This window comes from Centroberyx affinis, unplaced genomic scaffold (assembly GCF_046629955.1).
Source record: "Centroberyx affinis isolate AG114_WGS23_722 - 3 ecotype Tasmania unplaced genomic scaffold, CSIRO-AGI_Caff_v1 ptg002030l_1, whole genome shotgun sequence".
In the NCBI taxonomy this organism is placed as follows: Eukaryota; Metazoa; Chordata; class Actinopteri; order Beryciformes; family Berycidae; genus Centroberyx; species Centroberyx affinis.
This window is the reverse complement of record NW_027280367.1, coordinates 970,225-984,670: the sequence shown is the minus strand read 5'-3', so window position 1 is coordinate 984,670 and position 14,446 is coordinate 970,225.

Below are 14,446 nucleotides of genomic sequence, written 5' to 3'. Positions count from 1 at the left end.
TTTTTTACAGTCTGTGCGTTTCGCCCATATGAACGTGCACTGGCTATATCTCTGTCAGACACGGTCTCTTTTCCCTGTCATCCTCTTTCACATCCATCTGTCTTACTGTTGTTTCTACATCTCTGTTTTACCTCCTGTCTGTCTGCCTTCTTATCTGTCTATTCTGTCCATCTCCTCTGCCCATCCATCTTTTTTATTCTCTTTCCTCTTTTTTCTTTCCAGACTCATTCTTCTTCAATCAATGTCCCTCTCTATTTGCATCAGTCTGCCTCTCATGCTGCCACCTGGGGAAAGGTATTAAAGATTTATTTCGAATTAAATCCAAACCTGAGCAGCGGCATGTCAGTCTGTTAAATTTTTTAAATGATTGTTTCAATACTAATTTTGCTCCTGGCATGTCCTGTCGGGGGGCAAAGCAGTGAGGAATCAACTCAAATATGCACACGCACACTCACACACAAATGCTCTGTACTCATGACCCAAGATGTTATTTGATATGTAAGAAGTGAGTCATGTGTAGCAGTGAACATGTTTCAGCTCTTTCATAACATCTTCCAACTGTACCTGACTGTGGGAACTTCACAAAAGCTTTCAGACGTCATATATTTCCCCCGAGGGATATTTTGTCAAGCCACATGGAAGAGTTAGCAGATGGAAAGACTGCTCATGCTCGACAAGGGACAGACAAGAGGGACAATCCAGTGGTGACATTTAGCTGAGGACGACTGCCCTTTAACAAAAGTCAATTTAGCAGGAAAGACAAAGGTCAGTGTGTTTAGGGGGACGCTCATGATGAGCCATAAACGGCGCCGCATTGGTGACACAGTGACAGCTTCCATGCACATCATCCCACACACCTTTCACAGATTTTTTTTAATGATTGTATTTGAGGTTTGTACAAAATGTAGGCCTATGTACAGAATTTTTCTTCTCTCATATCTTTATATCACACTTCCATTACTTTTACTTCCTAAAAAACGGTATATTTTTTTGCTTCATGGCGTTCCAGTAAGCGCTCAAAAAATTCCAACCAATAACACCATCACAAGTTTTTGAACAATCCCCCCTCTACAGAAGCAAGATACCATTAAAATACTGTAACAATGCAGTTGAGTCCCTCGTTACCGTGGCAACTGCTCTGCGCGATCTGCAGAGGCTCGGCAGAGATCGCAATTATTTTGAAACATCTACAAAACTCACAACTCCCCTTGCAATTTCATCAAAGTTAAAATTTTTGTGACACCAAACCATGTCATAGATACTTATTTCATGCAGACTATGCATCATTTTGTGTACTAGAAACAGACTGGCTGCAAGCTAGCTAATGGGAAAATGCATTGAACAAGCTGCTAACTTGGTGGATTTCAATCTTGCCAATAAGAACGTTGGAAGCATATTTGTCTATCTGGCTAGCCAGCCTGAAGCCTCCTACACATAAAACATAATTTTCTTTGACTGTAATATGAATTAAATTCCAAATAATAGCAATATAAAATGGCACAAACACTTAAGAGACCATGGGAGGCCCCTTAGCATTTAAGGAAAGGAAATTCCCTTAGGTGCAACCCATCAGCAATAATATAAGGATGACTTAAGGATCTTTCCTTATCTGCAGATTTATCTAAGGATATTCCCTGAGGGGGGAGATAAGTGGGTTTTGTGCAACTCACTTGAGTTTAAGGTAAACCTTAAAGAGAGCTTAAGGTATAAAACTTAACTAGGAGTTTTTGTGCAACCGGGCACAAACTTCTGACTAACTTCACCGCGGTAAGGAACCGGCATTTGGAAGGCGTTGCTAAATGAAGTTCTCCTTAATGGTGAGCTGGATAAAGATCTTTGGGATGCTAGTAATGACAAAGCCATCTAGCGTCCCTTTGGGGCTAACCGAGCCACTCTCTGCTGCTAATTTACATACATCCACATCTTTTGTTGCCCTATAAACTTTGATGTTAGGTAACGGTATCCAAGTGACATTAGTGGACTTATTTAACCGATAACCGTGTCGTGATTGTCATGATGCTTCAGTGCATTGAATTGAATTGAACACACGCCGTGGGTCTGTACAGGATCTGTGCTTGTTACTTTAGTAATTAGTCGTTTTTGTAGCACACGGCATAGTTTTGCAATGCTGGCACAAGGACGTCGAACGTCACGGATCACAACCTTGCTCTGTTCTTGGTTTGCTGGCTCTACGCCTGCCGTCATGGATCGCTATCTTGCACAAATTATCTCAACAACACTAATTACGCATCAAAGCTGTGCGGTACTGTTCAGATTTGCACTTGTTGAAGCTTTGACCCCTCATAGATTGCAAGTGTTCGGGAACGTATGTTTCAACACAGAATGATCAAAACAGCCACAGTACTTATGGCAGATAATGTTGGATTTTCAAGGTCTGCAGCAAAAAGAAACTCCATTCCCTTTCACCACCTTCCACCTGAAGAGAGACAGGCAGACACAAGGCAGTTAAAACCACTGTGAATCAGGAGAATAGACTTCAAAGATAAGCTGATTTATACACAACATTTCACCTCAGGAATGTTGATATGGGGATGTTAGCATTTCACCAGACAGGAATGTTGAAGCTGGCCCGCCTCTCCGTGATGTACTGCACACAGGAGCGAATATTATTTCATCTGTCTCCAAATGTTACATCTGCTCTGCTCTCTCATGTTGTTTTCAGAGGATGGGACATTATTCCCTATCCACAAATCATTTTACAAATACTGATAAACGTTATGTGCTTCGGTATGCTGCAGCATGAAATAAAATGGAAAATGATCTCAATAAAGTAAGTAAAACAATAACACCAGAGTTACATAAGCATACAATTTGGGTTGGTAAGAAATCAAAGTCTATAAAGTGAGCTTCAGAAAGTGTTTTAAATTAGCATATTTTACTTTATGTACACATGCTCACAATGCTTTCATTGCAGAGACAACAGTGGTGAGTTCACTGATCAGGGATTATTCAAATAAGATTAAAGTTTTTACTGAATAAATAAAAACCTTTTATAAAGTAATTTATAGACTGTATATGGAGGATGAGGGTTTAGATTTTTGGTAGTACTTTCAATTCAAAAGCATAAATCAGGATCAAGACATCCATACAATATATAGGAAATCATGGTCAACTTAATTTAACTGAGAATGACCCAATTGTATTTAGAAAAGCAAATCACATGTTCAGATGTTGAACAGACAACTCTATCACGTAATGGAATTCATCCCAGAGAGAAAGGTGTGAAAAAGGCTTTACAAGACAACACGTATCAAATGTGAAGTATCAGAACCTCAAAACTTTTCAAGGATACCTAGCCTCTGGGAAGGGCTAGACCAGACAGGTGTCTGAAATACACCAGTAGCATAACAGCCAATTACTCCAGCCTCAAGTCCATGTAAACAATGTTTGTACTCTCGCCATAGTTTTTTTTTTTTTTTGTTTGTTTTTTTTCAAAGCTGGATATGCCTTCCCTAGTGGTACATGTCATCACCCTCACGCACTCGTTTTCACTGCCCAGTTGTGTCGAAGTCTTCACTTGTTTGTCTCTCTCACTTTGTCTCCTTGTTGTTTCTCAAAAGTTTGACTCAATCTTCACTGTTTTCTCTCCAACCTCCCCTCTCCTGCTTCATCCTACTCTCAAGCCGCCGCTTCCCCCCCGTCCTCCTATCCCACCCCACCCCTCTCTCTCTCTCTCTCTCTCTCTCTCTCTTCCTTTCCGTTTCTCCTCTTCTGCCGTTCTCGCTGGTGATGAGAAGCAGTGGTTCTCTGCGCTGTTACAGTTGGGACCTGGGAGGCCGCTGCCTGGCTTTTGGCAGAGGTTGATAAGGGATGATGCTGCAGTTGCCAAGCCATACAAATTATTTCAGGAATAAAGAGATCAATAGCATCTTTTAGCAAATCCTCCCCCCTCCCAGACCACCGTTCATCCCGAGTTTATTTTACACTGCCAGGCTAAAAGTTAGGGGAGACAAAGAGAAATCTGAGGAAGACACGCTGTAAAATGTGTGTTGCACCAGAGGCTATTCATGAAGAGATTAGGCAACCATGAAAAAAACAGCTTAAGTAATATCAGCCGCGCTATTTGCTGAAGTTATCGTTCCCAGTACCAAACTGCCAACTAATATTGTGTGTGTGTGTGTGTGTGTGTGAGAGAGCGAGAGAGAGAGAGAGAGAGAGAGAGAGAGAGAGAGAGAGAGAGAGAGCGAGCATTTGCATTTTTTATGCACTTCCATGTCCACCTTGGTGTGTTGCTCCCCAAGTTTTAGTGTTATTTATTATGATTTTAGAGGAATTATGTGAGCTTCTTCCTTATTATTCTGAGAGAGAGACATGGTGAGAGCTGTTTCCGGAGTCAGGCGTATTCATGATGATTTTTCTTTCCTTTTTTCCTGTCTGTTACAATAAAATGACAGGACAATCCTCTCTGTGATTCATGCCACCGACAGATGCACTGCAATCACCAACAATACACAAATAAAGAAACTTGCAAACAAATAAAATGACAATGACATGTTTTTGGAAAGATATGGACCTTCCCTATTTGCATTTCCCAGATATTTTAAACCTGAAAAGCCTGACATTTTAAACCCCATTCAATCACACGATGGTCTCTTTAAACATTAGGCCACCCATTGAATGCTGAGATTTGCAGGCCTTTTCTAGCTCAGTCAGATTTCCACACTGACTTCTATGTGGCATTATTATTCAAGGTGGGACCATTGTAATGTCAGTGACCTGTTAGTAGAACTGTATCTCTATCTGTACTCTGCCTACGCTCCATGCATAATGATCTACTGGATCTGTCACAGATCTTTGCGCTCAGATTAAAGAAACTGCTGAACATAATGGTGTTTCTACAGCCCCAAATGAGACATGGGATATGAGTGATGGAGCATTACGATGGTAGTCTTTGTCATTTTCGGCCATGTTGCAGCTTCACATCAGTGTGCCGAATGGCCCATTACTCTTCATTGGCGATCCTGTCGTGTGTCTATGTGTATGCATGTGTGTGTCTGTGTCTGTGTGTGTGTGTGTGTGTGAGAGAGAGAGAGAGAGAGAGAGAGAGAGAGAGAGAGAGAGACTAGCCTCCTGCCTCTCTGAGTTCTGTGAGTATAGGCAGGCTTTTTGCAAGGAAATAAGTGAACTCATCACAGTGCCCACTCTATTTATTTAGCCTGTTATTATTCTTTTCATGCTGTATATCCTTCAAGAGAGAAGTGAGAAAATAGAGGGGAACAGCAGTCATCCCGTCATGGTTTTAGGAATAAAAATAGACATTTTAGCATTGGATGAATGATAGCAGGAAAATACATTCGAGACAGTCTAGCCACTTTAATTACCCTATCAGTCTTTCTTTCAAACATATTCCCTCTTAAACAGCTTTCCTCTTTATTTATTTCTTTCACGTGTGAGCGTATTTAAATAGATGCACATTCTCAGTCTAGCTTTCTTTCTCTGTATTTTCATCTCAGTCTGTGTCCAGAAAAGATTGTTATCATTATGTTTCACTGCAAAAAAATCTTAACAAGCCAGTTAGTCTTGTGTTAGTCTTAAATAATTATTTCTCTTAAAAGAAGTGTTAAAGTCTTCCAACAGGATGAGACCATTCAACTGCAAATCAACTCGTTTCAACAATTTTCTTGAATCAAGTGACATTTTCTTTAAACTGGAGGAGTGGTTTTCCTTATTCTGCCTTTGAAACTTCATTGCAAACAAGTATAATTACCTCACACCATTGGCAGTTTCCTTCACTTGTTGTAAGAAAAATATTTTAAGACTCAACAAGAGATCAAATGGCTTGCTAAGATGGACATTTTCTGCAGTGTTAGTTTTGCCAATTCCTGTCTACGTAATTATCAATAACTACATCAAAGGCACAACTTGACACAGCTGTAGCTCAAGTGGAATATACCCTGTTCATAACTTTCTCTGCCTGGGAAAATGTGGGTGGGGGAAGCAACGTTTGTCCAGATGTCCTTGAAAGTGACACTTAACCCCCAGCTGCTCCAGTGGAGCTGCTCAGTGTCCAACAGTAGTTTGTGGCTGCATTGTGGTTGCACAGAGCTGTTCCCTGGTGTAACTATGAGCATGAGCCAGGATGTTACTGAAAAAGACTAGCCCAACCTGTGCCAAGCCAATCTGAGGCAGTGGAAGCCTAGAGGTTAGGGAATGGGCCTGCAACTGTAAGGTTGCCAGTTTGGGTTGGGAAAATGAATTAAAAAAACACTCCCCTCCCTCAACAAATACCACTGAGATGCCTTTGAGCTAGGAAGCTAACCCCAAATTGCTCCAGTAGAGCTGTTCAGTGGCTAATGGTAGAAGACTGTGGTTGTACTGGACAGTGCCCAAATGTGAATGTGCATAACTGGCTAACTCAAAACACTTTGAATGAAATGTGCAATATAAATAAACTTGCCTTGCCTTGCCTGTGAGCGTGAAATAGGGCATTGCTGAAAAAGAACATGCATGCTCAGTCAAACGTCTCTGGATAAACCATACCCACAATACATTTACTTAATTTATATACTGCAAGACTGTATATAAAACTGTAAGATAATTTAGCATTGATCAACAGTATGATCTATGAGCAATACAGTATGATAGAACTCTAGTAACTATAGTAACCAAATTGATAGAAATTGACTGATTCCATTAAGCCTATTACGATATTGTAGTGAAAGTGTCCTCAAAGAACAATCGCTTGTTGTATTTATGCTGAGACATTGCCCGAGGCAGAGCAACAATATTGCACTGAGCACTGTCATTTCTTTTGCTTAAACCCGTCATTCGGGGTGTAAAGCCTACTTGTCAGACTAGCCTTACCTATGACCTTTTTTATGATTGAAACCAGCCGTCGTATGACACATCATATTATTTGATGTCTTCACTTGATCGGTACAATCAGTCAAGCGCTACATGTCTGCTTTATAGCTGTTCTGAATGTCATTCTCTCTCCTTCATCTCGCCTCTGAAAAGAAATTTCTCTGGCTTTCAGAGGGCAAAGCCGCAGGGCACCGAACATCTCAATCATAACCGTTCTGCACAATGTCTCAGCGCAAGCACAGAGATGAATTCCTCTGGCAGGGGCGGCTCTTTGGTCTGCATTTTGTATTTACTATTGTACCGAGAGCGTGCTGCATATTTCTCAATGTGTTCGTAAAGATGATAGAATACAACACATTTCTTACGGCATAAAGTGCTCCTGACACTTGTGGGAAGTTGCAAAGCTTCCCCTTGCTTGTTGAAGATTTGATCTCAGTCGGTGGTGCCCTCTCGTGACTTTCCTGTCTTGTTGGAAATTTCACTTTTCATCTTTTATGTAGTGTCATTGCTGTGCTTTATGTTATTTAAAAACTTTTTTTTTTTTTGGCTTCAGTGTCAAATGAAGTTTTTTTGTGAAGCACTTAATATTCTTAAACAATAAATGACACCCACTGACCTTAAACCCTAAATGAGAACTGAGAATGAGAAGAAAAAACTATAGAGAAAACCAAAAAAAAAAAAATGGAAGAAACCTCACAGACAGCAATTCCTCTGCCAGGACAGTCAGGTGTGCAATGGGTGCCGAGAGTGGGCAAATAAAGACTAAATGTTGATAAAGAAATGGAACATAAACAAAGTACACAAAATAAACATAGTAAGAATTCTTGGGTGAACGTCCAGATCTGGCACAGGTCATCACAGGGGCGACACCCGGAGCAGGGACGCCAGCGCCGTCTCGGTTACCATGGACACCGACTATACCACCAGGAGTGAGGAGGGAGGAAACGTCAGCGACCACAAAGGACGCTGATACTGCCCGGCCGCAGCCACAACCTGAGATGGAAAGAGATAGGAGACGCATCCATGCACACAGCAGACAAACAGAACAGAAAGGCCCAAGTAATATTTTAAATGTTAGCAGAAGCACCTTGGAGTCACATCTGGCATGAACTGGGAGCCAGTGTAGGGAGGACAGGATAGGCGTTATGTGGTCAAATTTTCTTGCTTTGGTTAAGATTATAGCAGCAGCAACATTTTGCTCAAGTTTAAGATTTTTAATGCTAGAATTAATTGTAGCAATATTCCAAAGATGGTAAAAGAAATTTGTAATTGTGTTTTTGACGTGCGACCTGAACGCACATTGTCTAGTGTAGAGTGTAGAGTGACTGGAAAGAGACAATGGCATGGTCAAACCCACAAATTCCTTTAACAGAACATTAATGCATCTCATTCCACTGACTTCCAGGTTTGCTAACAGCCCATCCCTTTTCAAACATCCCAAAAACATCCACAAGTCGAAACAGAGAAAGTTGGAGAAGTGGTATAAGAAATTGTCAAGTCTTACTAGTCAACTTGTCACCTCTTCTGTTTTCCAGTCGGTAAAAGCTGCTTTGTGCAGGAAGTTAACACACTCTTGTATTGTTGGATTGTTTTCTTGAAGAAACTGACAGTTACCACCCACCCAGTATGTTTACTGTTTTTCCCACTGCCTTATATCAGGTTTTTTTGTTTTTGTTTTTGACCTTGAGACCTGCTATCTGCTGTAGGTCTGCGTGCCAAGTTTGTATTTATCTATATTAATATATCTATAAATGTCTACATACATCTGTATGCAGTAGATCCTTTCTTTTGACCATTTTGTCCATCTGCCACACAATAATATTTATTATTCTTTCTCAATAGCAAGACAATGGTAACTATATAGAATGATATTGTTAGCAGCACAGCTGTTGCCTGGCAAAATAGATAAAAAACGCCTGAATTGGTGCGGCATCCAACCTCTTATTAGACCAATTGTGTGCAGAGAGTGGGTGGTTACACTTACCGCTTTTTCACCCACTGAAGCCGTAATTATAACAATAGTTTATGCCATTGTTCTTCCGTTAAACTTGGCTTTGAAGAATGTGGATGCAAACACCTGCTGGAATGTGTTACGCTTATGATGTGAGATCAGACGCACACTGACTGCACTTTATCAATTCCCACACACCTTTTTAGTTTTTCTCAATCTATTTCCCTTCGTTTTTCAGGGACATCTGTGTCTTTTGGTTTGCCCTCTAATCCTCTCTCTCTCTCTCTCTCTTTCTCTCTCTCTTTCTCTCAACTTTATTTGCCCATTTCTGGGTGAACAAAACTGTGAGAGTGCGAGAGACAGACAGATAGACACAGAGAGAAAGTGTGAAAAGAGAGACAGAAAGACAGAGCGAGAATAAGGAGAGGAAAGGGAGAGGAGAGGAAAGGGAGAGAAAAGGGAGGAAGAGAAGCAGAGGGGTGTGAAGTCTCATTTAGCTTCAGCGGCAGCAGAATGTCTCGGCTTCAGTGGCTGCTGCTGATGGGAGGAGCAGGAACAGCCGGGCTCCCCCGCCGAGAAAGGGACCAGCACAGCGAGATGAAATGGCTCTTACAAAACACTCTGATCACGCATTACAGCAAATTACTTCCCATTACACAGAAAAAAGAAATAATAAATAAAAGAAATCAGTGTGCATTTTCAGCGAACCATGGTACTACAGTCTGTGAAGTAGCGACATGGATGCCCACAGACTGTGACGATTTGTACTATACAAATGAGATCCGGGAAATGCGTGTAATTATAAAGTAAAAGTGCATACGTGTAAGTTTTTAAGAAGGGGTTCAGATAGCAGTTGTGTTTAATAGAGGGCGCATCCGGAGCTTTTATGTCTTCAGATACAATTCATATATTCAGTAAGCTTGATCCATATTGCTAATTAACTTCCCTGTACGAGTCTTATCTCAAATTTCCTGCATGCCGCACAGATGTTCAAGAACCATCTTTTAAAACCCTGAGCCTTGTAATTGAGTCTTGACTCTATTTGAGGATACAGCTAATATAACAGTTTATAGTGGTAAAGGGGTGAGGTGATATAAAATATCACACAGTTTACATTTTGCTTTTCTAAGGCTGTAGGCGGCAAGTTACTGTAAAGTACAACTCAAACAGTAACAATATTCCATTTTCAGCTTTAACAGAAAGTGTACGGTAACACGAAGAAGTTGTAAAATTCAAGTTTATTAAGCACAAGTTAAAGAATAACTTCACAAAGACTATCAAGATCAGATCAAAGTAGGTTTTCAGACCTATTTTAGTTTTAATGAACTCTAGTTTCAGTCAAGGGTGAAATGAATCGTAACACTCACATAAGGCTCTGAATTACGACTATAAATCACTCGTGGTAAAACATAGTTACATCTTTAAGTTGGCCTGCTATTTTCTCATGGCATTAGTTGTGGAATAGTAGTTTCAGAAATGTTTTAGCAGCAGGCAATTGTAGCACTTTGGGCAAAAAGTTTGATGAAAGCAGTGAATGTAAACAACTATAAAGTTGTGAATGGAAATTACAATTTCCCATTTGGCAGACGCTTTTATCCAAAGCGACGTACATATGAGATTTTAATACAACACAAACAAGGATCTAGTCAGGAGAGAACAACGAGAATAAGTGCCATAAAGCTAAGTTCTGGTTCAACAGGACATAGGTGCTACGAGGCAATGCAAAGAGGCAATGCATAGAGTGCATAGAGTGCATAGAGGCAGATAAAGAGGTTTTTTTTGCTTTTGTTTTTTTTGTGGTTACACAGTCCATCAGGTGAGAATGTGTTCACTAAAGAGCTGGGTCTTTAGCCTTTTCTTAAAGATTGAGAAGGACTCTGCGGATCGAATGGAGTTTGGTAACTCGTTCCACCACCAAGGAACCACAGAAGAGAAGAGTCTGGCTAGAGACTTAGGGCCTTGCTGTGGTGGCAGCACCAGGCGCTGCTCCTTGGCAGAGCGTAGTGAGCGGGAGGGAGCGTAGACCTGAATGAGGGAGTTCAGGTAGGTCGGAGCGGTTTTGGTTGCTGCTTTGTAGGCGAGCATCAAGGATTTGAACTTGCTGCGGGCAGGAGCCAGTGGAGGGATATTAACAGCGGAGTGACATGTGCTCTTTTGGGCCGGTTGAAGACCAGGATCATCTGCAGAGGTTTGAGCGTACATGCCAGGAGCCCTGCCAGTAAGGAGTTGCAGTAGTCAAGGCGTGATATTATAAGCGTCTGTACTAGGAGTTGTGCTGCATGCTCAGACAGGTAGGGTCTGATCTTCCTGATGTTGAAGCCACATGCTCCTTAAAGGTTAGTTGGTCATCAATCATGACACCCAAGTTTCTGGCAGACTTTGCGGGAATGAGCTGAGCTGATTCGAGCTGGATAATGATCTGTTGTTTTACAGAGGGACTGGCTGGGATGACAAGGAGCTCAGTCTTTGACAGGTTAAGCTGAACGTGGTGTTCCTTCATCCATGGCGAGATATTGGCGAGGCATGCCGATATCCGTGCCAAGACTGTGGGGTCGTGTGGCGGGAACGATAGGAGGAGCTGGGTATCGTCAGCATATTCTGCTTTGGAGCTCAGTTCAATCTCTCTTTTTAAGAGTTTAGTGAAAATCCCACCCGTTTCAGATTTCCACAACAAAGCAACAGATAGAGGGCATGACCTGCGTCAGCTGACCCACCTATCGAAACTCAGAGAGTGAAACCAGGAAGTGCTCAGCCACAACAAAGCCTGACAACAGCCTAAGTCCAAATCTAACCCAGAAACAAAGATTCAAAACACTTACTGACCGACGCCTATCTCCTATATCCTAGATCCTAGATCTGAGCTTTTGAAATTGAAATTATGCAGGGGTTGCAGGCTAATATATAGGGCTGGGACGATATGCTTATCTCACGATACGATTTGATAGGCGATATGGGCTTCACAATGCAATACGACCACGATACGATGTAATAAATAAAAGTTAAATGACAACAAAGTCTGACTGTGCATAATTATGTTTATTTCTGAGATACAAATCTTTCTAGCAATGGCTAGAATGTAAACAGCAATTTAAAAATGTCATTACAAAGTGCAAATCATATAATTTGGATGGAGACCTTTGGAAATTGTGATGGACAAGCCGTCTCATTTGTGATTATTACAGCAGAATAAAATGGAGTTAATATCATTAATCATTTTTCTGCCCCACGGTACATATTGTCACATTTTGTATTGCAATATATTAAATTTTGATCGTCTCATCCCTACTAATATAATGTACAACATTATGATGCCATGATCTCCTTGTGAAATGCAAATCGACAAAAGTACCAGTGACAATGTAAGATGGTTATTTTGTTAAATGTTGCTATGGTTATACATAACATATTGGTTCTGGCTCTGTAAATGGGGGGAAAAGTGGTAATTCAGGAGGCCCACACTGGTGAAGGCACACACATGTATTTGCTTGTCACACCTTGTTAGAGGGCCCAGATTCCCCAGCCCCTATTCAGACCATCATATTGCTTATTCTACCATTTCATTTTAAACCCTTTTTTTTTTTTTACCTGAACTGACCAAGAACACATTCTCATTAACTATTAGGAGCAAAGTTACTTTGTCATGTAGCTGCAGGTTGGAGGGGCTGTTACAGTTCACGCTCACGCCTCCTCCTCAGTAAACTTCCTCCAATCTATGTCTTTGGCTCTTAAAGCATCACGACCAAGGCTCACAGGTCCCTTAGGGAGTAAGGAGGAGTAGGAAGAGGCAGACAAGGATTATGCATTACCATAAAACCTTGGTGGACTGAGGCATAGGTCAGAAAGCCACAGTGTGGAGGCTGGAGGCTGGAAGACTGTTAAAATAACATGATGGCGTAAATCAAATCACCATGCACTGTAAAGTATCATATATTCTTTACAACAAATAAAAAAACTAAAGCAGAATCATATTTGTTATTCCTACAATCTTGGACAGTTTGGTCTTAAAGGAGAATACCAGTGTCATTTAGTCATATTGAATAAACTGCCTAAGATCACAGGAATAGTATATTTGAATAATTGTATTAAAGTGACATTGTAGAGGTATTATAAAAGCATTCATTGAATTGTTTTTGTCCCTTGCAGAGACTGTCCTATTTCAAAAACAAAATTGCAATTATTTCAATTGCAGTTTTTTTGCAGGATTTGAAATTAAGCTTTACAGATGGGAAAACTGACCCACAAATGAGACTCATATCAAGCAGGTAATATCAGTATGAAGGAAAAGGCCCTTTGCAAATTGCCAATTGATTTGTGTTGACTCATGACCTTTTCCAAATGCAAAACAGCATTTATCAAATATAGATTAGCCTGTACGATGACCATTTTTGAGTCATTGATCCGGCTGCGACTGGCGTGTCACAATATTTTAAACGGCACTCTCTGCTATAGCACTGAAAATCTCTTCACTCACTGTGAATTGTACTGCAGGCTGTTTGCCCCGGCAAACTCTCAGCATCCCGAGAGACTTACCATGGCGCTCTACAAAAGTTATTGTAAGCGTTTAACGGTATACACCACTTCTTTTAAGATGCTTGTCCCTGCTAAAGTGAGAACATTTAAACTAGCAAGGCAAAACAGATGGCTGCAACAGATTTGAGCCAACAGCTGGGCATCACATGCCATTAGCTTTAAGTTGCCCCCTCTTGCCACAGCACGGATCAGATTGTCTCACCCCATCTTGTACATGCAGATGACTTCCCACTTTACCAGGCAGCGCTAGACACTCGCCTTCACCTTCTGCTGGGAAGAGGAAGGAAAGAATTTACTTAGCACTGCAGAGCCGGAAAGCATCTGTGTGTGTGTTGCTGTCTGGTAGATTGTGTGTGAATGTGCATGCGTGTCAGTGTGTACATACGTGTGTGCATGTGTGTGCAGTTTGCGCACACGTGGCTGATGATTAATGTGTGCAGGTTGTGGTTTAGGCACAACGAGCATGTCTTACACTCACAATGCTTTGTCTTCACGGACTCCCCCTGACACCCACTGCTCTCAGGGAGAACTTGGAGCAAATGGACCATCGTCTGTCTGGCACCCACAAATTTACCTCCCCAGCACCCAGGCCCTTATAGGCAGAGGGGCGTAATAAACGAAACCCTGTGAGGTGAGGGTAGTCAATGTGAAAAAAATGCAATTCATCTGAGTCAAACAATCAAACAATACATGCATGTGCGTGCTAGTGTGTGTGACTAAAGCTGGAGCAATTGGTGTGAGCAGAAGAAAGTGCTGAAGATGTGTTTTTTTATTATTGCTTATTCATACACTTTGTACAATTCTGATACCTCCTGATCTTTGACAGTTTACATTCCCAGTGTGCACACAAGCTAGGACTGGCCAGCATATAGTACTCTAAATGTAAGATTTTCAGGGATTAAAAAGATTCAGAAAATTGTTTTTTGCTTTCCAATTGATGACCATGTATTTTTGACAATGTGTAGAACATCCTTTATGACTCTGGGACCTAGCACTGTAAAAAAAAAAAACATGTATGTGTATCAGTGGGGAAATCAACCAGATTTTCTCCAACCCTCAGAAGTTTTTCCAGAGAAAATATGATTTGGAGCCGCCTGCATTAGAGTTTGGGGATGGGAGCGACTCTAGGACTGCAGGAAT